The 25,353-nt window shown below is 40.7% G+C and overlaps 1 long non-coding RNA gene across 1 annotated transcript; it reads right to left on the minus strand.

Moving 5' to 3' along the window:
* Nucleotides 1–324: 324 nt before the first annotated feature.
* LOC149457566 (uncharacterized) lies at nucleotides 325–23,972 on the minus strand. Its single transcript, XR_016313610.1, has 3 exons — nucleotides 23,835–23,972; nucleotides 9,041–9,329; nucleotides 325–3,196 (listed from the first exon to the last, which is right to left on the minus strand). It is a non-coding gene; the product is annotated as an uncharacterized LOC149457566 (long non-coding RNA).
* Between the last annotated feature and the right edge of the window lie 1,381 nt (nucleotides 23,973–25,353).

Here is a 25,353-nt window from a genome sequence, read left to right on the forward strand (position 1 = left end):
TTAGTAGCTCACAAGGAGCTCCAAAAGAGGAGGTAGTGTGATATCTTCTAAACAGACGATGTTTATTCAAGTGAAGTACAAACAATGAGTATAGGCAAACAAAAAACACTGACCATCTGAAGATGGCCGCCGGGGCTCTCTTGGCGCCGCGGCGTGACGTCACAACTCCATAGCTCCCCGTTATTTGTTTTTTAGCACTATACCCTGCTTTTACTATTATTAACACTTACATTACACAGTGACAGCTACTGATTAAGGTCAATGATCTAGATATTATACACAAGATTTATCTCATATATTTGGATCACAAATGCTAAAAGCAGATTTAGTCAACCTTCAGCAGTTTATTCATTCAAAAATAATTTTTTGCTTCTCATACACAGAATAGACTATGAATCCTGATAAGGAAAAGTGCTGCCAAATAATGCTTTAAAGAAAACAATGATTCCTACCTTTATTGGAACATCTAATACAATTACAAGGCTTTAAAGGAAACCTGTATGGAAGAAAGTATATAGGTTGCCACTACTGACCTCATGTTCTCTAAAAATACTAGTTACCTGAATGTCATGCTAATGCTGGCATAGATGAGCTGAAATTCAACCGGTTCATCAGGGACCAGCCAAATGTCGTTCCATCTGCAGTCATCCCTATTTAACAGAAATTGATTGTTAGATCAACTTCTGTCTAACGGGAATGTTGGAAAACTTTTGTAGATCAATGGCTCTGGCTACTGGCCATCTAGGGCCAGCTTAAAGCTCCAATAATTTCCAACGTGCGTTCCAAACGACAGAAGTGACATCGCCAGAAGTTGCGTCATAAAACCTCAATGCGTTTCGACCAATAGATTGTCTTCAGGAAGTGCAAAATCCGCCATTTTGAAGATGGTAATTATACCCTTCAGTTACCAATCATTTGCTCAATCATAGTACAGCTGTGGCACTCATAGTTTTAACAATAACTGCAACATTGCTGAATAAAGTCAGCGCCCAATGGAATATGGTTAAGCCATTATATTGATGCTAATTACACATATTCAAAATCTATTTGAAAAGTTGGCACATAGTGGTGTTCTTAAGGGGGAAGGTTCCCTAATGCATGTCTATACACAGAAATAGGGTCAACGCATTTATAAAACGGCAGAATCAGTGGATAAATGAAAAAAAATTATCCCTGCAGTATGATTGAGCAATTGATTTGTGACTGAAGGGTATAAATACCATCTTCAAAATGGTGGATTTTGCACTTCCTAAAGACGATCTATTGGCCGAAACGCATCAAGGTTTGATGACGCAACTTCCGCCGACATCACTTCCGCCATTTGGAACGCACACTAGAACGCGGCGACCATTTTAACTTACATTCATATACAACAAGGCTGAATACACCTAGTGCCAGGAAAGTACTTTTTTTGTGAGTGGCATTTTTATTGTTTGACCCCATTATTAAAGCTCTTACGGTTTTACACTATGGGTTGTCTGATTTTGTTTTATTTTATGCTCATAATATGAATTACTGCCTGTGGAGGAGAGGAGCTTCTATTATTGATGCAGCCCTAGTGGAGGGTCACCGGTTACCACGGTTAAGAGTGTGAAGGAATACCGGCCAACGATATCATATTGCATACTGGGATAGTCCCAAAAGCGCATTTGACTAACCTAGAGATAGATGGTCATGGGATGATGGTGAATTTACATCCATGTGGGGCATCAGTGTGAGCACAGTGAAGCACTTGTTACCTCAGTACGGAGGTTCACCGTTAAGGATACAGCACTACTGTACTTAAATTCACATGTTGGGACTGAATACCAATATTTTATTTGTTTTTGTCCATTGTTATCACTATAATTTGTATATATGGTTACTTAGTTGATTGTATGACCTTAAGCGCGGTCTATATGAAATATATATGAAAATAAGGTCTTCACTTGTTGAATGCTTGTTTTGTATATTGGAAGCCACAGACAGTTAAGCAACTAGAATTTTCATAAGATCAGCCTACAAATATCTTTCAGTGTTTGTTTCCTTTGAACAACTCAAAGCTGATATTTCCTCCATTAATCCCAGATGCTTTGTAAATACTTAACATGCTGTCAAATTTGTTACTGTATCTGCAACTCCTACACACAAAGACCAAAAAATGTCCAACCCACAAAAACCCAACAAACCATTAATCACTAGATAAATAAAAAAAGACCTCTATGTATGTTTCTTACATACTGCGAATGTCTGGCTCAATATCACTCAACAAACTTACATAGTCAGTGCTACAAACTATAATAAAATAATATTGTGGACTGAAACAGAATTTATTTTAAAGCTGTTGCAAACCTCAGACGTGAAATATGAACAAAGCATATCCCTCTATAGTGTGTACTTTTCTCAATCCAAACCAGTGTCGTTCCTGTCTGATGCTTTGTTCCTCTATCACTTCTGACAAGTTTTTCTGACTCGGGGGACAAAAATCCCCTGCGCTCAAGAGTGGTGCACTGGCAATAGATGGATCACAGGTCCTTAGCAATTCCAATACTGAAACAGGCTTTGCTGCCCCCTAAGGGTTGGGGGAGAACTCAGAAGATGCACTGTAAAACAAGGAAGAGAGGGCACATCAGCCTTGTGCATTACCTGAGTGGTAGTTTTATTGATTTAATAAAATAGATGTATACTCACAAACAACTTCAATGGCAAAAGCATATCAGGGTCCAAAGCAACCTAGTCACCAAGACCAGTCCCAAACGCAAGAGGATCCTCCAAATAAGGGACGCATTTCAAGGGGGCAATCCACCACTCTGAAGAAGAGTTAATGCAGAAGGCTAGTGCACCCTCTCTACCTTGTTTTACACTGCACTGGGTGTATGATAGGGTTTACAACCACTTTAAGTCAACAGGTTGGCACACTTGTATAGGAGGCCTTACAGTGAACTAAAGAAACTTGATAGATAATGCTGTATACCTGGTATAAGTTTGTTTTCTGTCATAGCTGCATTCTTCTCTAAAGCACAGTTTGATAAATCAGCCTTTTTTTTAGTGACATCTGTAGACTCTGTGCATTGGCTTCCATCTTGTTTGGAATGAAGCAGTGGAGAGCATCCAATTGTGTCACTTATACAAAGACAGGTGTAAAAGGGACTTGGCTGAAAAGACTGTCCATTCTGATAAAGCACACCGTTGAGTTCACATCCAACAGCATATATATCTGTAAGTTCAAGGATAGAAGATATCAGGTATATTTATACTATGTGCTAATCAATACACGTCTTTGTTATAAGTTTGAATGTTCCATAGATCATATTTTTCCAAAAAAGGACACCATACTAAGCCATAAATTCACCTACTGTTGTATTACTGGCCATCAACATACTATGTTTAGCAAACGTTCACTTACAATCCTTCTACCTTGTACCTCATGGATATGATGCATTTTGTTACTGTCCCAAGTACTTATTATGATCGATAAACATACATTTATAAAAAAAAAGTGATAAGGCGTCCCCATGCCTTATACATGAACATGCCGTATATGACCAATTCCCCTCTTAATTATGGCATGCTGAAAATATTTTAACAACAAAAAAAAATTCAGGTCTCGGTGTGCTCAGGAGCTTAAAAGGGTAAGTAAACGTTCAGTAACAGTTGTTAGCCTTTTGCCCCCATCCCATTGAATTTTGACTGTGGAAGTCCACCACAATGTTTACATCTTTTCTGGTGGCTTCTTCATTCTGATGTCTGCACATGTACAGTAGAGGTCCATAAACTTCTATGGGCTGGGAGACAAACAGGCTTTGGTCTATATCTTGGTTCCATACAAGTCTATGGGGTTCAGTTGCTCATATGTGGACATCAGGATGAAGAAGCTGGGCCAATAGAATGTTAGCACTGTGGCAGGCCTAGTCATTCTAGACTCAGTAATTTAGCATGATTAGTCATTTAGCATGAGAGTTTTTGAGAAATGGTCACATGGAATAGTTTATGAAAAAGTAAAATGCTGAAGAAATGTTATTGACAAAAATTGCTGTGTAACGTGTGAGATATATACAGTTGTGTTCAAAATAATAACAGTGTGTTGAAAAAAGTGAATAAAGCTCAAAATCCTAATAGCATTTATTTCCATACACACAAATGCATTGGGAACACTACACATTCTATTCCAAATCAAAACAAGAAGAAAAATATATCAAATTTGTGTTGTTCCTCTAAAAAAAATTGAAGAAAAGTGAATATTAGACTGTTCAAAAAAATAGCAGTGTTTGTATTCTTCTTTACAAACTCAAACATTCACTATATAAACTGAAAAATGTTTGAAGATTTTGCTTTCCTTTGAATCACTTAATGAATATTTAGTTGTATAAGCACTGTTTCTGAGAACTGCTGTACATCTGTGTTGCATGGAGTCAACCAACTTCTGGTACCTGTGAACAGGTATTCCAGCCCAGGACGATTGGACTACATTCCACAGTTCTTCTCTATTTCTTGGTTTTGCCTCACAAACTGCATTTTTGATGTCACCCCACAAGTTTTCTATTGGATTAAGATCCGAGGATTGGGTTGGCCACTCCATAACGTCAATCTTGTTGGTCTGGAACCAAGATGTTGCACGTTTACTGGTGTGTTTGGGGTCATTGTCTTGTTGGAACACCCATTTCAAGGGCATTTCCTCTTCAGCATAAGGCAGCATGACCTCTTCAAGTATTCTGATGTATTCAAACTGATCCATGATCCCTGGTATGCGATAAATAGGCCCAACACCGTAGTATGAGAAACATCCCCATATCATGATGCTTGCGCAACCATGCTTCACTGTCTTCACAGTATACTGTGGCTTGAATTCAGTGTTTGGGGGTCGTCTGACAAACTGTCTCCGCCCACTAGACCCAAAAAGAACAATCTTACTTTCATCAGTCCACAAAATGTTGCGCCATTTCTCTTTAGGCCAGTCAATGTGCTCTTTGGCAAATAATAACCTCTTCAGTACATGTCTTATTTTCAACAGTGGGACTTTGCGGGGGCTTCTTGCAGATAGCTTGGCTTCACATAGGCGTCTTCTAATTGTAACAGTACTCACAGGTAACTTTAAACCTTCTTTGATCTTCCTGGAGCTGATTGTTGGCTGAGTCCTTGCCGTTTTGGCTATTCTTCTATCCATTCGAATGGTAGTTTTTCCCTTTCTTCCACGTCTTTCAGGTTTTGGTTGCCATTTTAAAGCATTTGCGATCACTTTAGCTGAGCAGCCTATCATTTTATGCACTTCTTTATATGTTTTCCCCTCTCCAATCAACTTTTTAATCAAGGTACGCTGTTCTTCTGAACAATGTCTGGAACAACCCATTTTCCTCAGAATTTCAGAGAGAAATGCACTGTAACCAGCATGTACAACATTTGCTGCCTTCCTTCCTTCAATAAGGGCAATAATTGCCACCTGTTTTTCAAAGAATGAATGACCTCACTAATAGAACTCCACACTGCTATTATTTTGAACATGCCCCTTTCAATTAGTGATTCAATTACACAGAATCAGGAGCATGCATGTCATGACTGTTGGGTCTGTTGGATTTCTATTACTCTATTACATTTGCTAGTAAATTACTTGCCATGTAAAAATATCATTTCTACCAAAAACAGTGATTGATCAGGTTAGTGATGTCTGACCGCTATTATTTTGAACACAACTGTATATACACAGCATATATACACACTATATTGCCCAAAGTATTGGATTCAGATGTTCCAATCACCTCCATGGGCACAGGTGTATAAAATCAAGCATCTAGGTATACAGACTGCTTCTACAAACATTTGTGAAAGAATAGGTTGCTCTCACAAGCTCAGTGAATTCAAGCGTGGCACTGCCACCTGTGGAAAAAGTCCATCCGTGAAATTTCCTTGCTACTAAATATTTCACGGTCAACTGTTTGGTATTATAACAAAGTGGAAGCAACTGGGAACAGCAGCAACTCCGCCATGTCGTGGTGGGCAACGTGACATGACAGAGTGGGAACAGCGCACAGAAGTCGCCAACTGTCTGCAGAGTCAATAGCTCCAAACTTAATTTGGCCTTCAGATTAGCACAACAGTGCATAGAGAGCTTCATGGAATGGGCTTCCATGGCCGAGCAGCTGCATCCAAGCCATCACCAAGTGCAATGCAAAGCGTCGGATGCAGTGGTGTAAAGCACGCCACCACTGGACTCTAGAGCAGTGGAGATGTGTTCTCTGGAGTGAAGAATCATGCCTTTCTGTCTGGCAATCCGATAGAAGTGTCTGGGTTTGGTGGTTACAAGGAGAACGGTACTTGCCTGACTGCATTGTGCCAAGTGTAAAGTTTGGTGAAAGGGGGGGGGGGGGAATTATGGTGTGGGATTGTTTTTCAGGGCTTGGGCTTGGCCCCTTAGTTCCAATGAAGGCATCAGCATACCAAGAAATTTTGGACAATTTCATACTCCCATCTTTGTGGGAACAGTTTGGGGATGGTCCTTTCCTGTTCCAACATGACTGCTCACTAGTGCACAAAGCAAGGTCTATAAAGACATGGATGATCAAAATTGGGGGGGGGGGGGGGGGTTTGAAGCTGTTATAGCTGCAAAGGGTGTGCAAACTCAGTATTGAACCCTACGGACTAATACTGAGATGCCATTAAAGTTCATGAGCATGTATGAGCAGGCGTCCAAATACTTCTGTCAATATAGTGTGTGTGTATATATATATATATATATATATATATATATATATATATATACACATATACATACATATATATATATACATACATACACACACACACATATACATATATACACACATACAGTTGCAAGAAAAAGTATGTGAACCCCTTGGGATTACGTGGAGTTTTGCATGAATTGGGCATAAAATGTGCTCTGAACGTCATCCAAGTCACAACAATAGAAGAACACAGTCTGCTGAACATAATACTACACAATCATTGGATGTTGCCATGGTTTACTTGCACATAACATGTAAACATTCACAGTGCAGGGAGGAAAAAGTATGTGAACCTTTGGACTTAATAACTGGTTGACCCTCCTCTGGCAGCAATAACCTCAACCAAACAATTCCTGTAGTTGCAGATCAGACCTGCACAACGATCTGGAGTAATTTTGGAGCACTCCTCTTCACAAAATTGTTTCAGTGTAGCAATATTCTTGGGATGTCTGGTGTGAATCGCTCTCTTAAGGTCATGCCACAGCATTTCAATCAGGTTGAGGTCAGGACTCTGACTGGGCCACTCCAGAAGGCGTATTCTGTGCTGTTGCAACCATTGTTTTGTTGAATTACTTGTATGCTTTGGGTCATTGTCCTGTTGCATCACCCATCCTCTGCGGAGCTTCAGTTGGCGGACAGATGGTTGTACGTTTTCCTGCAAAATGTCTTGATAAACTCTGGAATTCATTTTCCCATCACTGACAACAATCCGTCCAGGCCCTGAGGCAGCAAAGCAGCCCCAAACTATGATGCTCCCTCCGCCATGTTTTACAGCGGGGATGAGGTTTTGATGTTGGTGTGCTGTGCCTTTTTTTCTCCACACATAGTGTTGTGTGTTCTTCCCAAACAACTCAATCTTGGTTTCATCTGTCCACAGTATATTTTGCCAGTAGTGCTGTGGAACATCCAGGTGCTCTTTTGCAAACTTCAAACGTGCTGCAATATTCTTTATGGACAGCAATGGCTTCCTCCGTGGTGTCCTCCCATGTACTCCATTCTTGTTTAATGTTTTCCTTTTTGTAGATGTGTCAAGAAAAATGTTAGCATGTGCCAGAGATTTCTGTAGGTCTTTAGCTGACACTCGGGGATTCTTCCTTACCTCATGCAGCATTGTGCGCTGTGCTTTTGCAGTCATTTTTACAGGACGACCACGCCTAGGGAGAGTAGCAACAGTGCTAAACTTTCTCCATTTGTAGACAGTCTGTCTTACCGTGGACACATAAACATCAAGGCTTTTGGAGATACTTTTGTAACCCTTTCCAGCTTCATGCAAGTCAACAATTCTTGATCGTTGGTCTTCTGAGAGCTCTTTTCTGCGAGGCATGGTTCACATCAGACAGTGCTTCTTAAAACCAGTAAACCCAAAACAGGTGTGTGCTTTTTAAGGGCAGGACAGCTGTCAGCAACACATCCAATATCATCACACTGATTGGAGTCAAGGTTGGCTCACTCCTGGCTCCAATTAGCTCTGGGAGAAGTCATTAAGCTAGGACCTCACATACTTTTTCCTCCCTGCACTGTGAATGTTTACATGTTATGTGCAATTAAACCATGGCAACATCTAATGTTTGTGTAGTATTATGTTCAGCAGACTGTGTTCTTCTATTGTTGTGACTTAGATGACGTTCAGAGCACATTTTATGCCCAATTCATGCAAAACTCCACGTAATCCCAAGGGGTTCACATACTTTTTCTTGCAACTGTATATACACACACACACACACAAAATGAATGCCTGCATTATGATTATAAAGATAAGATCATTCCACTGTTCACAGCATCATATTGCAAAATACAGCTGTCTCTGTATCATTCTGTTTGAAAGCCCAGAGCTTTAGATGCGTAAGTGATGCATGTGATGATCACAATCTCCTTGCTTCCAAGCCACATGATCTTGGTTGTCTGAATTCTGGCAAGACTTTAGAACCTCATCTGTATGCAGACTCAGGCCCCACAAATATGAGTGCTTAGAATTGCACTGCTTCTCAGGAAAACACAAGGACTATCTGTAATACAGCAGCACTTGCAAATCGGTGTGGATAATATTTGAAGATGCTCTAAAATGTATATTTCATTGTGTTTTTTTAACTTTCTTGACAAACATAAAGCAGTAAATCAAATGCATAAGTAAAATTCATAGCATGGTAGTCACTGAACAATAATATTAAGTTCACCTTTACAAATCACCAAATGATGAAAGAACAGTTATCAAACCCCCAATACAGCCAACAATAAGAAAGCAAACTTACATTTACAAATCACCAAATGATGAAAGAACAGTTATCAAACCCCCAATACAGCCAACAATAAGAAAGCAAACTTACATTTACAAATCCCGACTTCAAACTTTGGGGCATCAGCTGAGTAGTCACAGTACAGACCTCTGTGGTGATCGCACACCTCTGCTTCATTGCAACTTTCCCCCAGTTGTTTAGCACAGATCCTACAGCATCCACAACCATCCCTCACCAGGCTTGTTCCCATGGGGCATGAACGTTTATTGGAGCATTTGCATGGCCAGTGACAAAACTCCTTTCGTTGGATGTTCTCTGAGTCTGTTGCTTTGTCCTTCGCCATCAAAGAGTTTACTTGCTCTTCTGCCCTGCAAAGAAACTATAGCAATATGCACTTTATAAGTATGCCATCACTTTAGCAGAATATTTTCTTAGGTTGCAAGCCACGTGACCCTTTTCACTGATGCTAATAATGTAACATTAAAACATGAAAATGAACCCCCTTTCACTGCCGGAGCCTTACTTTTTAATTTTATGTGCTAGGAAGTATTAGAACTTGTTTGTTTTGGGTTTTTTTTACTCCTAAGTCCAGTGTGTCTGAAAATAGTTTTACCAGACAAGAAGTGAGGAAAAATCTGCACAGGGAGACAAACAACAATAAAAATCTGACAGAGGTTCTAGCCCTCTTCTATTCTACTAAAGAAAATGTTGGTATTTCTGTCTGTGTTGCTGTGTGGAGTAACCCTCATTTCCTGTCTAGTCAAACATTATCAGCAGGAAAAAGAAGTGAAGGTAAATCTTTCTAATGGAGACCTGGATAATTCTAACCATTCTCTGCTCAATCCAAAACTAAAAAAAAAAAAAGTTTGACTGTGTATACACTGTAAGAAAAATGACACATGACTCCAACTACAAATATGAAGAAAAAATTAAGCCCATTAAATGATGATAAAACAACAAAACCACCTATTGTTGTGTAGCACCCCTTACCCCTAGGTAGTAATGGAGGTAGCTCAGTGCACTAGCATTTCACCTCACTTCTCGACTCTTCATGGGGTGGAAGAAATTGGGTGTGAGTAACTTGAAGAAAGTTTACAGAGTTTATTAAATACCCAGTAAATTAAGGGAGAGAGGGGTTTCGGGACAGGACGCCCAAAAAGAACAAAGATAAAGACTCTGGATCTCCATCCACAGTCCAAACAAAAGAAGGCCCTTTAAGCCGGACTGTCACTCTGTATTCTCCGACTGTAAAGCAGCTGTAATGGAGCACCCATATCCCTAGAATGGGCCCCCAGAACTTTCTGCAATGTCTACAGCTTCTAGCCAGCACACCCAGGCATCGTTCAACTGACTAAGTTTTACCCCGGCACCCTGTTCCAGGCTTACACATTCCTACGCTTCCTCCCCCGGATATACCTTGCAGCAGGACACCAGGAAGCTTGAGGCCCCAGGCCTGGGAGACTATCTTGCACTGCACACCCTCACCAGGCAGCAGGCCTGGGAAGGAAAGGAAAGAGAGCAACAAAAACACACCTTGCAGGCCTGGAAGAGAAAAGCTCACACACATGCTTTGTATATTCTTATCCAGCACTGGCAATAAGCCTCCTAGTGGCTGGCTGTTGGGACATACACTACTCAAAAAAATGAAAGGAACCCTTTTTAATCATAGCATTACGTCAAACTCCTAGGATATTGACCAGGTCAGTTAAGTAGCAGAGGGGGTTGTTAATCAGTTTCAGCTGCTTTTGGTGTTAATGAAATTAACAACAGGTGTACTAGAGGGACAACAATGAGAAGATCCCAAAAAAAAAACTGGAATGGTTTTACAGTTGGAGGCCACTGACAATTTTTTCCCTAGTCATCTTTTCTGACTGTTTTTCACTAGGTTTGCATTTGGCTGGGGTCAGTGTCACTACTGGTAGCATGAGGAGATACCTGGACCCTACAGAGGTTGCACAGACAGTTCAACTCCTCCAGGATGGCAAATCAATACGTGCCATTGTCAGAAAGTTTGCTGTCTCTCCCAGCACAGTCTCAAGAGAATGGAGGAGATTCCAGGAGACAGGCAGTTATTCTAAGAGAGCTGGACAGGGTCATAGAAGGTCCTTAACCCATCAGCAGGACTGGTATCTGCTCCTTTTGTGCAAGGAGGAACAGGATGAGCACTGCCAGAGCCCTACAAAATGACCTCCAGCAGGCCACTGGTGTGAATGTCTCTGACCAAACAATGAGAAACAGACTTCACAAGGGTGGCCTGAGGGCCCGATATCCTCTAGTGGGCCCTGTGCCCATTGCCCGGCATCATAGAGCATTTGCCAATGAACACCAGAATTGACAGGTCTGCCACTGGCATCCTGTGCTTTTCACAGATGAGAGCAGGTTCACCCTGAGCACATGTGACAGACGTGAAAGGGTCCATTGAGGGACTCAAAGACCTCTACAGGCTAGACAATGGCACCCTGACTGCCATAAGGTATCTGGATGAAATCCTTGGACCCACTGTCAGACCCTATGCCAATGCAGTGGGTCTTGGTTTCCTCCTGGTGCATGACATTGCCCGGCCTGATGTGGTAAGAGTATGCAGGCAGTTCCTGGAGGATGAAGGAATTGATACCATTGAATGGCCCCCACGCTCGCCTGACCTAAATCCAATAGAACACCTTAGGGATATCATGTTTCGGTCCACCACCAGGTTGCACCTCAGACTTTCCAGGAGCTCAGTGATGCTCTGGTCCAGATCTGGGAGGAAATATCGTTGTCTCATTAGGAGCATGCCCCAATGTTGTCAGGCATGCATACAAGCATGTGGGGGTCATACAAACTACTGAGTACCTTTTTGAATTGCTGCAATGAAATTTCAGCAAGATGGACTAGCCTGCTGCATCATTTTTTCACTTTGATTTTCGGGGTGTCTTTGAATTCAGTCCTCTGTAGGTTGATAATGTTAATTTCCATCAAACGATGGGGCATCCTTACATTCCCAACACATTACTCAGTCCATATGAGTAAAGATATCCAGCATGATATTTTTCCCCATTGAGATCTGATGTGTTTTCAAAGTATTCCTTTAATTTTTTTGAGCAGTGTATATATTCATCACTCAAATTGTTGTATTGTATCAACATTTTGCCAGGGACACTCCCCAACAGCAAGCAGAAGCAAACCATAACACTGAGCTTAGTGAAAACCTGAGAAAATCAAAACTGTCAATCCGTGCTCAGGCTGGCTATGGCCTAGCAGCACTAAATTTAGTCTATGGAACTACTACCTAGGGCAGGGTATCTACAGTTGCAATGTTTAGCTTTGATCCAATGCTTTCCCCACAGTATTTTTTTTGCCACTAGATCCCTTATGACTAAACATAATTCAACCCACCTCATCTGAGCCCAGGTCATCCTGGACCCGCTACTCGTCAGCATATGAACTGATTGGCTTCACATGCTTCTTCCTTCCACACTTCACCTCTATTGTATGGCTGAAACTAGGTCAAAATCACGTACTTCCATATAAAAAATGCATTTAACCACATGCCGCCCAGCCACTGTATAAATACGGTGGCAGGGCAGCACGGCTGGGCAAAACCACGTTTTAAAACGTGTGTTTTGTAAACAGGTAGGGGGCGCGCGCGAGGCACGCCGCTACCCTAACTGTCCCGCCGATCACAGCCGCAGATGTCAGTCGCCGGGTCACAGCCGGTCGTTACCAGCTATGTCCCGCGATCATCGCTGACAGAGAGCACAGCTGCAGTAGCTGTGCTTTCTGTCAGTTCCCTGACAGCTCCAGGACAAGCTGATCGGGACAGAAGAGTTTCTCTCTCCCGATCAGCGGTGTCCCGTGCAGTACACATCCCCACCCCCTAGTAAAACACTCCCCTCACACAGTTAACCCTTTGCCTGAAAAATAAACTTAACCCCTTCCTCCCCAGTGCCATTAGTACAGTGTCAGTGTTTTTTTTTTTGCACTGATCACTGTATTGGTGTCACTGTGGATGTCAGTGACCCCAAGTCAGTACCCCCCAATGTCAGAATGTCCGCGCAGTCCCGCCATAAGTCGCTGATTGCCGCCATTATTAGTATAAAAAAAAAAACTAAACATCCTAGTATCTTTCCCGCCATTTGTAAACGCTATAACTTTCATGTAAACCGATTAATTTACACGTATTGGGTTTTTTTTTTTAGCAAAGACATGTCGCAGAATGCATTTTGGCAGAAATTTATGACTAAATTTGATTTTTAAATTTTTTTTTACTGGACATGTTTTATAGCAAAAAGTCCAAAATATTGTTTTTTTCCTCAAAATTGTCAGCCTTTTTTTTATAGCGCAAAAAATAAAAACCGCACAGGTGATCAAATACCACCGAAAGAAAGCTCAATTTGTGGGGGAAAAAAAAGGATGATAAATTTCATTTATGTACCGTATTGCATGACCGCACAATTGTCCGTTAAACTAGCTCAGCGCTGTATAGCAAAAAAATGGCGTAAATTCCATTATCTATACCATAGTTTGTAGACGCTATAACTTTCACACAAAGCAATCAATATACACTTATTGGGATTTTTTTACCAAAAACATGTAGCAGAATACATTTTGGCCTAAATTTATAACCAACTTTGAGTTTACTATATATTTTTTATAGCTGAAAGTAAAAAATATTGTTTTTCTGCAAAATTTTGGGCCTTTTTTTGTTTATAGCGTGAAAAATAAAAAGCGCACAGGTGATCAAATACCACTGAAAGAAAGCTCTATTTCTGTGAAAAAAGGACGTAAATTTCGTTTGGGTGCAGCATTGCATGACCACGTAATTATCAGTTGAATTACTGCAGCGCCGAGTTGCAAAAAGAGGCCTGGTCATTAAGGGGGGTAAATCCTCAGGAGGGCAAGTGGTTAATTATGTATTAATGGTGTCTCTTATATCCTCTTGGAGTACCGTCTTAAAGAAAACCAAACAGATGGATCGACTGATATTTACAAGTATCCACTAATCAGCTTGATCAAGGTCCACTCTTACCCTAGGTTCACATATGTGTGGGTGGTGCCGCTGCAGATCCGAACAAGAATCCATGCAGCTGCACCACCCGCACAGAGAATTGCGGACCCGCAGGCGGGTGCCATTAGTACTAATGGCACACCGCCCGCACTAGAAAACACAACTGTACTGGGAACCAAAGTTCCCGTGCGGGCTGCATTTTCCAAAGAAGTGCAGGGACTTCTTCCCTGTGTGTCACGGGCATGGGAGTCCATTCAAAAGAATGGGCTCTCGTGCCCATGCAAAACGCGGCAAGCACAGCCGCAGAGATGAGAATTGGGGGGTTAATCCTAATATAATTGGGTCAAGATCCTGAGTAAAGTTAAATGATAGTGAAGCACAACCCGCCCTTTTTAGACTAACATGGGGTACACATGATAGTTTTTTTATCTTAACCCAATGGGCTCACCCGTTGTACTATCTAAGCGATATTAGTGTGGCAAAATCCCCCCCCCCCCCACCAGAACACACTGATCAGCGCTCACAGCCTTTTTTTTTGCAAGCACTGATAGATATGCTGGAAAACCAGCATCCTGTTTGATAAAAGCCGATGGTTAGACTGGCTTCTGTTGGACAGGCTGTTGTACACAATGGCTGAATGTCAGCCGGTTTCTGTTGAACCGGCCGATCTTTGGCCCGTGTGTACCAGTCATAAGGTGTACTGTGTCTTTTATAGGGGGAGTATAGTTAAATTCCTCTGAGCACCCAACATGTCTTTACTATTAACCCCTTCCTCCCCAGCGCCATTAGTACAGTGTCAGTGCTTTTTATTTGTACGGATTACTGTATTGGTGTCACTGGGGATGTCAGTGACACCAAGTCAGTTTCCCCCAGTGTCAGAATGTCCACCGCAACCCCGCTATAAGTCGCTGATTGCCGCCATTACTAGTAAAAAAAAAAATTCCAGTATCTATACCGCCATTTGTAAACGCTGTAACTTTCAAGTAAACTAATTAATTTACACGTATTGGAATTTTTTTTCAGCAAAGACATGTCACAGAATACATTTTGGCCTAAATTTATGATGAAATTAGATTTTTTACATTTTTTTACTGAACATGTTTAATAGCAAAAAGATATAGTTTTTTCTCAAAATGTTCATTTTTTTTGTTTATAGTGCTGAAAATAAAAACTGCGTAGGCAATCAACTACCACCAAAAGAAAGCTCTATTTGTGAGGAAAAAAGAACGTAAATTTAATTTGGGTGCAGTGTTGCATGACCACGCAATAGTCAGTTAAAGTAACACAGCGCCGTATGGCAAAATATGGCCTTGTCAGGAAGGGGTTAATATCAACTACCATAGACATAAGCACACAATCACAAACTGTTTTCTAGTTAATAAGCACATCATGATAATATTTCCATTGGTACAACAAGATAGAAATATTCATTCTGCCATAATTGTCCAACTTTGTACAGGCATGTCCAGTTTATACTGATTATTTGCTTGCATTGTTTATGTTTATGATTTGCTTTTCTTCTTTGTCCCTCTTCTTCTCCTCCCCCCCCCCCCCCAGGGGTTTCCCTCCTCCAGATGACCAGTTGACTCAGTATGATCCTTAGCATTGGAATGCCATGTGTGTTGTATTTCTACTGCTTGCCATAAGTTTGCCTGTTCTTATATACCTTGCTTTGTTATACTTTTGTGCAATTTCAATAAACCAACTGTTAAAAAAAGAAATATTCATTCTGAGATAAATGTCAAAGCTATGTCCAGGTGCATTTGCAATAATATTTTGTGAACACAACTGGACACAATTTCAACATCTATTTCGGAATCTTTGTCTCTCTGCCACTGCCATGCAGTGCTTATGGTTACATTATACGAGATACTGAAGCTAATGATGGTCAAATGGATACAAAAAGTATATATATATATATATATATATATATATATATATATATATGTATTTTTCAATGTAAATCAAAGAAATACAGAGTGGTATTGTTGTAGGAAATGTATCCAAGAAAATAAATGTATTACTAGGCAAATATAAATTAAACAAAATAAATTCTTATTGTTGCAGTGGTTGCAGATGGCTGGTACGTGTAAATTAAAATGTCAAGTCATTGTGTAACAAATCTGCAGTATATAATAACGCATACCAGATGTGACAGTAACTTGTCTGAACCACTGTTGATACCACTGAGGAAGCAGAGCTAGACTCTTGTACTTTGCCACTTCAGATTTGCTTTAATTTAGGACAAAAACAATTGAGTAATGTTAATGATACATCTTTAATTTGCATTAACCCTTTGAGCACCAAGGGACGTATTTGTCCCATGTTTTTAATTGCGTGTATCATCTGATTAAGAACTTAAAACTCTTCTTTTTTTTTTTGGTTTGAGTCAAAATATTAGTTCTTATCAACAACAAATGGATCTAGCTTTTTGCCAATTATTTCATGAAATGGCTTAGTTACAGCAACTGAAGTGTACGAACTTTAAAAACAAAACAATGAATTCTTTTGGCGTTCCAAAATCTTACGATCCTCAAAGGGTTAACAGGCTAGGTTCACACTAATGTGGTGTGGTACATCGCATGTGATTCACACAGGAACTGCACCACATTCCTCTGCAAATCACATGCGATTTGTGTACATTTTGTATGGCTCAAATCGCACCGCACCAGAAAGGTGCAGGACCCATGCAGGGGCGGACTGACCATTTGGAAACTCGGGCACTGCCCGAGGGCCCAGGGTCAGTAGGGGGCCCCATGAGATGCCCCTGGTACCTTTTTCATAGGCTTTTTTGAGTTTGGGCAAGGACACAGGGGCCCCATGATCCCCTATTGCCCGGGGGCCCCATGAGTTGTCAGTCCGCCCCTGGTCGCATGGGTAGTCACACCTATGCAATTCGATTCTGCACATCACACCACATTTTGCATATACATCCGCATCGGTTCGCATGAACAGGGTCCAATTCGGTGCATAATTTGCACAGAAAACGCTGAAATTCCTCACCGCATCAGTGTGAACCCAGGTTCAAACTTGAACACTGCTTGGACCTTGAAGAAAGGGGTAAACCCTGAAAGAGATGTTAGGGCAAATAAAAAAATTCACAGACAATACTTAATTGTTTCTGTTGCAAGTGCACTAATATGGCTATAATCATCTTTAACCTAGGAAGAAATAAAATATGTGTCATGTGATTTAATGTTTAGAGACACTACTGTCTATGGCAGAGAAATGATCATTTTAAAATCTATGCCGATAAAATAATGACAATAAATTGGTGCTAATTGCCTAAAAATCAGCTGAATAGAAACCGTGAATATATGATGAATCGTAAGTAAATCTTGGATAGTTCTACACAGTGTAAGTCAAAAATATACACAAAATCCTCCTGCGCTTAAGGAAGTGGCCTAAACAATAGCAGCCAACACTTTAAACTGATACCTCGACAGTGTAAAATAAATTTCTTAAAAGTAGCGCAGCGCTTAACCTAAATAAACCTCAAAATCAAAAAATGACAAACACACTGAATAAACATAAATATATATATAAAAGTGCATCAAGTGCCCAAACAAAAGTGACCAATGGCCACCCTCATGCCCTTTTAACAGTGAGCTATAATAATGAAATATATAAGTGAAATGTATTAACAAAATATGTGAAATCACTCATATAAATAAACAGCCTATAATATATCAAATGACCCCTATATACAGGGGATATAAAGAATGTGACAGATGTGACCACACAACAAATCACAATAATTGTCCATAAATAAGTGCTTCAAACAACACAAAAAACATGCAGCGTGAAGATAGTGATGGTATCGGTGAAAGTGTCAGCACACTTTTATCCTCAGTGGCTAGATTGCCTCCTCACCTCCTTTAGGCGACCCGATGGGCCATTTCACTTTCAGGATCACACCTGGATCCTATTCCAATCCTGGCAGGTAATTATTTGACCTGTAGTTCCTCTCCCAAGTATTCAGATACTCCAGGCCTCTCAGGAAGGGATGTGTCTGTCAAAAACGTTTCTCACCAATACAGCATGGAGAATTCCTATTCCATTTAGCATGAAATACGTCTTGCTGCAGTCCTGTTCCTGATCCCTAATCATGTGTTTGTCTGATGAGCACAGACAAACACATGACTAGGGACAGGGGTGGACTGACCATTTAGAAACTCGGGCACTGCCCGGGGTCAGTAGGGGGCCCCATGAGATGCCAGTGGTACTTTTTTCATAGACTTTATTGAGTTTGGGCAAGGACACAGGGGCCCCATGATCCCCTATTGCCGGGGGCCCCATGAGTTGTCAGTCCGCCCCTGATTAGAGATCAGGAACAGGACTGCAGCAAGAAGTATTTCAGTGTCCTTTCTGAAGTCTTTCACTACCTATACCCTTGAAAATGCTAAATGGAATAGGAATTCTCCATGCTGTATTGGTGAGAAACGTTTTTGACAGACACATCCCTTCCTGAGAGGCCTGGAGTATCTGACTGAATACTTGGGAGAGGAACTACAGGTCAAATAATTACCTGCCAGGATTGGAGTAGGATCCAGGTGTGATCCTGAAAGTGAAATGGCCCATTGAGTCGCCTAAAGGAGGTGAGGAGGCAATCTAGCCACTGAGGATAAAAGTGTGCTGACACTTTCACCGATACCATCACTATCTTCACGCTGCATGATTTTTGTGTTGTTTGAAGCACTTATTTATGGACAATTTTATATTTGTTTTGAGTTTTTTAAGTGATTTGTTGTGTGGTCACATCTGTCACATTCTTTATATCCCCTGTATATAGGGGTCATTTTGATATATTATAGGTTGTTTATTTATATGAGTGATTTCACATATTTCGTTAATACATTTCACTTATATATTTCATTATTATATCTCACTGTTAATAGACCACGAGGGTGACCATTAGTCACTTTTGTTTGGGCACTTGATGCACTTTTATATATATATTTGTTTATTCAGTATGTTTGTCATTTTTTGATTTTGAGGTTTATTTAGGTTAAGCGCTGCGCTACTTTTAAGAAATTATTCTACACACTGTAACCTTTACAAACAGGCCAATGCCAAATCTTTCACCATTACCCATATGACAGCACATTTTCAATTTTATACACAACCAAAGATTTAAGGGATTAGCTCAACAGGAAATACTTTACTATCAAAAGCATGTACAGATTTGAGTGCCTGAGTTAAAGTGATCCTTTTATTTAGAAAGTAAAGCAGGGAGCTGGAATGCTCACAAGAGCAAAGGAGAGGAGTGCGGCAGGCAAGCACAAGCTTAACCACTTCATGACCACATGTAGCATCAGCGTGTCTGACAGTAAGCTGCTCATAACACCAATAGAAGAGCAAACACTGGCAGGTCCTAATCTGCTTGGGCTCAAAACAGCTTTTCAGTAACAGGCTCCAGTTCCAGGGATGTATGACACGTAACCTTTTCTGATATCAGGATTTCAATATTTGGACTGATTATATTGCTGGTTCCATTAGTTTGGGGAAATTTTGTCAATGCAGATCATAAGTAATCCAGTTTAGGCTTTAGCCCTAATTTTTTTAATTAATTATATTATTTTGTATTGCTTTGAGACATTTACTAACATTTTTTGGATGAGGTGCCTTAAGATCTGTAACCTTTTAGTATCATTGTTTCCACCAAGAATCTAAGAAAAATGTATTAAACTAGACAGTAAAGATTTATCTTCCCCAGCCCTTGCAGTGATACTGCTATTACTGTAGTTTCTCAAGATGATCTAATACTTCTAATATAGAACACATGTAAGCAAACAGAGGGGGACATGTAATTATGTACAAAGTGCATAATCCGGTCCATGAACAGCAAACTCTGCACTCTCAACAGTTTTTATCCTGAAAGTGACGCTAAGCCAAGCCATAGATTATTCAATTTTCCTTCCTTCCACCAAGGGTTGAAGGAAAGAAAATTGCTTGGTTCCCCCATCAACGCAGCCAGTGTTGATCGGGGAATCCCTCCCACAGTGCTATTATGGTCCGTCGTCGGGGAGCCTTCAGAACACAATGATCACTGCTGGCAGCTATAGCAGCTAGCAATGATCTCATGCAAAAAATATGACAGGCTGGTTATACGGAAATCAATTGATGGATTAACCTCAGTACAACCAGCCTGCCCATAGATGGATCAAATCTTGGCTGAACCAGCTGAGATTTGATCCATATATGGTTGGCCTAAGGCTGCATTCAGACCTGAGCAGAGTAATTTTCAGAAGTCTTTATATGAGAGTTTTACAAGTGTATACAAGCATTGTACATGTGTGTTCAAGTTTCAGGTATTTTTATTTTAGCCAATGGAAAGTACTAGGGGGAGGAAATAAGGAGTGGATAGCTGCTGTTTGGCTGGTAAATGAGCGAAAAAACACTAGAAAAAAACACGTTACTCGTTTTTCAGGTGGCGAGTTGCTGTTTGGCCTGAAAGGGAGTGACAAAATGCTCATAAAACGCCCATGTTGTATGTTTTTCCTTTGTTGTAAGGTGTTTCCTTTAAAGCCAGTGGGGCCAAAAACACTCCAATCTGCCTAAAAGAATCTCATGTACTTTCTTGAGGTAACAAAATGATCAGCTGTGAACAGAGGCCATTGAAATGAATGGATTTGTGGTTGTTAAGAGTCCTGGAGCTTTAAGTTTCGAGCTACAAAACTCTCAAGTGTGAATGGGGCCTTACGTTTGTGGATATAAATGGGATCATTATCCTAAAAGACACTGTAGCGTGATAATTCTATGCAATTCATAAAGGTAAAAGCATTGAGTATATGAATTTTTATTTTGCACACCTTTATTTATATTTGTCTCAATGTCTACATGCTAAGGTGTTCAATACAATGATATGAAAGAGGTTGGGACAAGCAATACACTGCCAGCGGTGCCTACAACAGTCACTTTTTATCCTAAAAGTTGAAATTTTCTATTTATAAATAGCCAGATCTTCATGTAGATATGGAGAAAATAAAAACAAAACTGCATGCAAAATAAAAAAAAATGGAATTTATATAAAACCATAATAAAATTAGATGAGTAAAATGAGTATTACTCATATACAGAATATAATAGTTTTTTGCCATGGTGGTCCATTAATGACTGTAAATGTGTGTGCCCGTTATCATGCTACTCAGTTTGATTCTAAATTAAATCCTCCAGATTTTCTTTTCTATTTTCCCCATGAACATTTATGGCAAATCCAAAAATAAGCTAGTATTTCTACATTATACTTACAAATTATTTTAATAATGGTTATTATACATGATTTATAGAGCACCAACAGTTTGCACAGCTCTTCTCAAAATAAAGGGAGACAGAATAGTAAAGGCCCATATACACGATAAGAACATTTACGAAAATTTCAGTGCAAGGAACGATCAGTCAGTTAACTGTCCTTTAGTGTAGTGCTTTCGACAGCCAATTCTAACTATTCAGGTGAAAAACAACAAAGGTGCAAGCTCGAAAATTTTTAGCGTAAGTGAATACAACGTTCGATTTTTATCCAATGTGTACAGTAATCGTATGGAAGTAACTGAATGGAGAAAAAAAAATGCACATGTGGTCAGGAGCAGGTAACAACTCTTCTACGCTGGTAAGCAGTTATGTTTGCCTACATTTGCCTTTGTCAGTCAAGAATGTTTGTACAAGTTGAAGGATAAGTTCACCTTGGGGAACATGTTACATGTTCCACCCGTTTTTAGGGTGGACCATGTGACATGCTCCTAATGCTGCAGCTCCGGCCTGCTGCTTCCCCCTCCCTATGACAGAAGTACGAAGAGAAGTTCCCCGTACTAGTTGTCACTGTTTAAAAACAGCATGGCCATGCAGGGCTCTGTCCACACGGCCACATCATTCGTTCACTGTTTTCTGTGAATGAATGAACTACAAGTCCCAACAGCCTTAGCGGCTGTCAGCTTGTAGCACTCAATGAACTACCACGGCACTCCACATGCATTGATTCTTCCTGTCAGTATATCTATTTGCCCGTACATCCCGTACAGGCAAGTAGATACTGTATACTGACAGGTCTGCAGGAGACCAGTATGGCACTAGCAATGATCACTGGTGTGATGCTTTCCAGGATCCTGCAACCAAGAATGATAAATGTGCATTTACTTACAGAAAGATTACTTGCAGAAAATGTGCATTTATTATTTTTGGTCGAAAGGCGAACTTATCCTTGACCCTAGGTTCACACCTATCCATTTCTGCATTGAGGTTTGTGGTGCATTTTGCATTTTTGTACATGCGTTTTTGATGCATTTTTTTATTCTTGTTGCAACGCATCAAAAACGTGGAAAAACCACAACAAAAACACACTACATGCTTTTCTGCAGCATTTCCATTGAAGTCTATAGAACAAAAAAAATGCCCTGACCTTTTCCAAAACACGCACCTGGTGAAAATGTGGAGATGTGAACCTGTCCCATAGGAAATCATGTTAAATGGACTGTAGTGCATTTCTGCAAAACTGAAAACGCTTAGGTGTGAACCTAAGGTAAACACCATTGTCAGTACATCACGATACACACCTTTGTGGAAAATTGGATGATCGTTCATCCAATTTTCTCATAGTGTGTACTAGGCAGGGGCGGACTGACAACTAATGGGGCCCCCGGGCAGTAGGGGATCATGGGGCCCCTGTGTCCTTGCCCAAACTCAAAAAAGCCTATGGAAAAGGTACCAGGGGCATCTCATGGGGCCCCCTACTGACCCCGGGCCCTCGGGCAGTGCCTGAGTTTCCAAATGGTCAGTCCCCCCCTGGTACTAGGCATTAAATACAAATCCATAAAAGAAGGTTAGGAGGGCCCTGTTTGTGAGAGTTTACAGTCTAAATGATTCCATATTGTTAAAAGGTGTCAAACAATATCAAGAACACAATAAAATACAATATTATAATTTATACACATGTATTAAAATATCATTTTAAAGGAAATAAGGGCTCATGTCAGTAGGTGTTGTTTTTCTGTGCTTGACATGCATTTGGAACACGTCAAACACAGGTCATCAAAATTCCATTGATTTTAAGGGAGCACTACTCATGACAGTGCAGAGGCTGGGTTTGACCTGCTGTGCGTTGCACAGTGTTCCTTGCAGTTGGATGCAGTATGTCCTAATGAAGTGTGTCTGCACTGTAGGCAAAGTAGGTCATAGGCAGCCTTTACTTGCCAAACGCTGCATTTTAAATTGGATTGGGATGCAGCTGCAGGGGAATAGAAAATACCACATGACAACACCCTTTGACTTGAGCACTAACAATAATTGAGTGTCTTCTGACATTTGCAGTGCATGCCAAATGGGATAAAAATTTGAAGTTATAAACTATTAAATAGTGTTGGAACCTGAGGGTTTAACTTGCCTAACTGACACTCCAATGACTTCCCTCACCCCCACCTAAAACAAAGTCCAACACATGGGATGACTCTTAGCATACAGGCTTGAGAAGTCTATGCAGTAAACTGATGTCGTGTCACTGTTTGCCATGTCTTCATGCTGTGTCACATGAAAAATAATAATTTTAATGTATAGAGACTTGCAAATAAAGTCTAGTTTAAAATGGGTTTCCCTAACACCATAACTAATTTAGAGAATGAAGCTGAGTTTGGTTGTATTTGATGGTTAAGTAGTGACAATGTTTTGTGAATTAGTTAGATTGGTTCGGAAACTGCTGTTAGATTCTTGAGAGCGAGCTCCCACCTCGAACTATGTGATCTGGGCAAGTCTGCAAGCCTGAAATGCAGCTTTAACATCATAGCTTCAGAGCAGCAGCTTATGTTTGCTCCTACCATAGGCCTCTCCATTTTTTCTTTTTCGGCAGCATAAACTCTGTAAAGTTAAACACATAGCTAAAGAAAAATATATGAATGCAGCACAACTTACCTGATGATAGTAAGTAGTGAAGAGAGTCAAAAGGAGCCACTGCATGTTTATGATGCCTGAAATCTAACTGAGAGATAGAAAGTAAGCGGAGCTGGATATGAGAAAGCACACAAAGCTCCCTTCTGTCGTCTGTGCTAGTCTTACCTTTCTCTATGCACACATACACTCACATACACAACCATCTGCGTCATGTACCCACAGGCTCAGGAGGCTTCACACTCAGCTCTTTACCTTATTCTGTTTTTCTGCTTTGCTGTGCCATGTGTGCCCAAAGGATAGGAATTAAATCAACAAATAAATAAGCAGGCTATGGCAATATCAGCTAGAGTGCCTTAGAAGACTCAGGAGATATTTGTGGTCTCTCTTGTAAAGCATTTAATTCAATGTTAACTTGATTGTATGAACTGACTTCTCATTATTGGCTGAATAGCTAAGCATTTAAAGCTTGTATTGTAAACTGATCGATGTAAAATGCTCAACTAATACAATTGTTTTAAAAGATGATTGATTAAAATGATTAAACTAATAAAAGCAAAACAATATTTGAAGTATTTCCCTTCAATGGAAGATCAGCTAATTTGCATACCAGAACTTGTCAGTTATCAAATATTTTGTCTGTGTCCACCCTTTCCTTTCCCTGCATCACAGTGATTGACAGCACAGTTTTCATGGAGCTGTGAAACTCCCCTCCTAAATCATATTGTCTATCTGTGTCATATTTGCTTCTTTGATGATACTGTAAAGGTCCCATAAAACCATGTTGTCACGTACCTTGGTGGAGGCCAAAGTGGTGACAGGGCTTCCCATGCGACTTTAGTCCAAACACACCTAAATGTGGGACTAGACGTGTGAGGCTCAGGTTAGTACTGATGCTGGGACCTGGACAGCAGGTAGCGATCAGTAGAGATGGTCTGTAGGGATGATGGTTGATGCAGATAAGGGTCCACCTAACAATCAGCAGTGGTACACAGTCCATGTACTGATTGTGTGGAATGCCAGACAGGGCCTGGAAGGCAGATCTGGTAACCAGGCTCTGAAGGAGCAGGCAGCTGGAACCACGGTCATACAAGTTCAGACGACTGGAGAAGAGGATGTATTCAACAGTCAGACCAGGGTCATACACAGATGAGCAGAGGTAGAAAGAACAGTGTCTGGAGACAAGCTGGATCAAGCATAGGAGATCAAGCAGGAGCAAGGTCAAGCAGAAAGCCAAGCTCACGATCATCAGAGAGTAAGGGAAATCCATTAACAGATCAAGTCGGTAATAGAAAATCAGGCAGCAGGGTAACCAGGAAGCACAGGAACAAGGATCACAGAGAGCTAAGAATATTCAGCAATCAGCACGTTAGGACTTCCTTTAAATAGGTAGCTTGGTGCCATTCTGGGAACTGAAAGTACGTGGACGTGCGCCAATGTGCAGGTCCATGCCATTCATGTGCCGACATGTCTACAATCACCTAAGGGCCTCACTGACTACAACCTCCTCGATCCACTACAGTCTGGCTTCCGTCCCCTACAC

Source organism: Staurois parvus, unplaced genomic scaffold (assembly GCF_062004578.1).
Source record: "Staurois parvus isolate SC_StPar_1 unplaced genomic scaffold, SC_StPar_1.0 ptg000314l, whole genome shotgun sequence".
Lineage (NCBI taxonomy): Eukaryota > Metazoa > Chordata > Amphibia > Anura > Ranidae > Staurois > Staurois parvus.